This window comes from Monopterus albus, unplaced genomic scaffold (genome assembly GCF_001952655.1).
Source record: "Monopterus albus unplaced genomic scaffold, M_albus_1.0 scaffold41.1, whole genome shotgun sequence".
Taxonomy (NCBI): Eukaryota; Metazoa; Chordata; class Actinopteri; order Synbranchiformes; family Synbranchidae; genus Monopterus; species Monopterus albus.
This window is the reverse complement of record NW_018127921.1, coordinates 3,594,558-3,598,199: the sequence shown is the minus strand read 5'-3', so window position 1 is coordinate 3,598,199 and position 3,642 is coordinate 3,594,558. Positions and strand designations below refer to the sequence as shown.

The 3,642-nt window shown below is 37.7% G+C and overlaps 1 protein-coding gene across 2 annotated transcripts in view; it reads right to left on the bottom strand.

Moving 5' to 3' along the window:
* Nucleotides 1-342, bottom strand: part of napepld (N-acyl phosphatidylethanolamine phospholipase D) — a 16,068-nt gene extending 15,726 nt beyond the window's left edge. The window contains exon 1 of one of the 2 annotated variants that reach the window (XM_020599669.1): nt 321-342. The gene's annotated coding sequence lies outside the window, so the exon portion shown is untranslated. Of the gene's footprint in view, nt 1-96; nt 190-320 lie in introns of those variants that run through there. The other variant, XM_020599668.1, reaches the window with a different exon arrangement.
* Between the last annotated feature and the right edge of the window lie 3,300 nt (nt 343-3,642).

The window sequence follows — 3,642 nt, the reverse complement described above, 5'->3', positions numbered from 1 at the left end:
TATACAGGCCTACACAACACTGTGTCCATTCCAGGTCTTCGTATTTCACCATTGTTGCTTGGACGTTTTACTAAAGAACCAGAGGACAAAAGTTACCTGCATATACCATCGCGTACCAGCTCGTGGGAAGTTCTTACTCAGCGTACGGGAAAACTTCCTGCCTGGTGCCTTCATGAACCATCGGAACCCTTAAAATTCGCATGCCAGTTTTTTTTTCTGTTTTCACATGTTTATTGAACAAAGTCATGGACACCCAGTATGGCTAACCACCATACTTGCTTGGCCGTTTTACTATTTAACAACCAGAGGACAAAAGTTACCTGTATACCAGGTCGAAGGAAGTTTTTACCCAGCGTCGGGGAACAATTCCTGCCTAGTGCCTTCGGGAACACTGGACACCTTAAAATTCGCATGTCGGGGTTTTTTCATGCGTTTTTCTGAACAAAGTTATGTACGACCACTATGGCTGTAGCAACATTCCATGTTGTAATGCATATAGGGATGCATATACAAAATGTCAAATTAGTCTGCAATAAAAAAAATTATGTTATAAAGTTTAACAGCATTTTTTGTTTTCATAGTCTTAAATAGCAAGAAACATATTGTGAGATGCACAAAAATGAGGTACTGTTTTCATATGGTTTAATTTGTGTATGTAAAATTTCCCAAGAATGATGATGTTATTGATCAGAAAGTCAGCTTTAGAGTTGTCCACCAGACCAAATATAATGTCTTAGGCCTGGGTGTGGCTAGTGAAACTGAACTCCAAAAAATGTGATTAACCACAGTAAATTCATGATTTAACAAGGGGGAATTACTTTTTCACATAGGGCCATGTACTGTAGGTTCAGATAACTTTTTTCCCTTAATAAATATATTTACCACTTAAAAACTGCATTTTGTGTTTACTTGGGTTTTCTTTGTCTAATATGTAAATTTGTTTGATGATCTGAAACATTTAAGTGTGACAAATATTGAAAAAAATAAGAAACCAGGAAGGGGGCAAATACTTTTTCACAGCACTGTACATGCATGGCTGTGTATGTATGCATATGCATACACACAGTACATATGCATATTTGCAAATATACTGTATGTATATGCAAGACAGTATGCATATATGTTTAAGTGCTTCCTACCAGTACATATATATGTGCAAGTGAAGTAATTCATCTATGCATATATGGCTTCTGATAGAAAGTCATGTATTTAAACAAAAGCTAACCTTATGCCTGGTTCACAATACATGATTGCTTGTCTGATATGATAGTGTCTGTGTCAGATTACAGTTATAAGCATAAATTCTTGAACAATGGATAGTACAGACTACACATTGTTACCCGACAGTCTGACGTCATTCATGAAGTGTTAAAAGTGTGACATCACAGGATCATAAATCTTCAGTTCACATCTCAGTTGGACAGATACTGTCCATTATTACTCTCCAACATGGTCCCAGTGAATGTCTGCTTGAGCTAAAGTTTATGAAAATACTATGTTTTTGCAGCAAAAACTTTTGTTAATTTTCAAAAGTTTTGCAGAGTACAAACCTACCTTGCCAATGTTTAACCAGCAGTTATATTCCTAAAACCTATATACTATCAGGCACAGGATGAGCTACTTGAATCAATGCAGGAAACGACCATTTCATGTCAGTTTTTGAATGCAATACAAACTCATGTTGATATTGCATAAAAACAATCGTGCAGCCACTGCAACAGATGTCAGGTCATGTGCTGTAGAACCTCCTTCTGCCTGTTTCAACCATTTCATAGCCAGCTAGTTATCCAGAATATGCACATATGAACTGTCAGTGTTAAAGGCTGGAACCTATACCACAAACCTAGACAGGATCAGGACAGATGAGCAGGTAAAACTCTGCTAGTGTTAAAAACCACTGTTTAACCAGTTTAATTAGTTATACACTCCCTGACAAAAAGTCTTGTCACCTATCCAAGTTGTAGGAACAACAAATAATAACTTGACTTCTAGTTGATAATTTGGAATCAGATGGGGCTTATATAAAAGGCAAAGGCCTCTAGATTATGCTTATTTTACCAAAATAAAATCTTATCATTCCTTGATTTTTAATTATTTAATTAGGACAGAAAGGTCAGACTTTGCTTAGACAAAAGTCTTGTCGCATAACAAAATAATGTACAGTACAGAACATAAAGTCATGGTGCTGTGGAAAAAGAATTAATATTGTGTATGACTCCCATGAGCTTGGAGGACTGTATCCATACGTCTCAGCAATGACTCAAATAACTTATTAATGAAGTCATCTGGAACGGCAAAGAAAGCATTCTTGCAGGACTCCCAGAGTTCATCAAGATTCTTTGGTTTCATCTTCAATGCCTCCTCCTCCATCTTACCCAGACATGCTCAATAATGTTTATGTCTGGGGACTGGGCTGGAGCAACTTGACTTTCTTTGCTTTCAGGAACTTTGATGTGGAAGCTGAAGTATGAGACGGAGCGCCATCCTGCTGGAGAAATTCAGCCCTCTCTTGTGGTTTGGAATGTAATGGGCAGCAAGAATGTCTTGTTTCTGGTGACCAGTTGTTATGTAGCTCTGCTGCAGTTGAAAAATGGCTGGCCCTGGACAGTCAGAGCAACAAATGGTCCTCTTGAACAGTTGTCTTACAGGGTCTGCCTGACCTGGGCCTGTCATGAATTTCACCAGTTTCTTCAAATCTTTTACTTATCCTCTCCACTTGACGTTTAGATAAATTAAAGATATTTAGTTGTCTTCTGTTTAATGCTGGTTTCTGAGCACTAATTCGGCCATTGAGACCAATGTGTGAGAGAATTTGACAAACTGTTCTTGTAGATACAGGGGTTTCTGGTGACCAGTTTTTATGTAGCTCTGCTGCAGTTGAAAAATGGCTGGCCCTGGACAGTCAGAGCAACAAATGGTCCTCTTGAACAGTTGTCTTACAGGGTCTGCCTGACCTGGGCCTGTCATGAATTTCACCAGTTTCTTCAAATCTTTTACTTATCCTCTCCACTTGACGTTTAGATAAATTAAAGATATCTGCCACCTCAGCAGGAGACTTGGTCTCCAGGCTCTTGATGATCAGCACTTTGTTCTGTGGTTGAATCTTTGGCATGCTGTCAGAGGTCAGGTTGCATTTCAAATGAAGGTTGGGTGTGTTGGGGTTCTTCTTATACACACCTGGGAATGTGTTAATTACAGTATTTGTCACAGGTGACGTTCTAATCTGTGACTGGTTGAATCCTTTAAAGATACGGCAAGACTTTTGTCCTTGCAGAAACCGATGTTGGCTTTACAAAGCTGTGACACTTTTTAATGGCTTCATTTTGCACCCAGTTTTAATGTGAATGCCCTTGACATTAAAATTAACTATTTATTTTGACAAATGAATGATTACAAATAAAGTTATATGACATTTTAGGTTACTATGTCCTCATAGGACAAGCCTTTTGTCAGGGAGTGTATTTACTTTACATAGAAAATGATAGGATGAGTAAAAAAACAACAAATTAGCTATTCACATTAAAAACTATTTATGCAAATGTGATGTTACATTAGGTTTCACTGATAAGGGCAAGTCTGGTTTCAATAAATCAAGATGTCTACTAAAAACTCATAAATATAAACAAATCAGAAAAAAGAAGG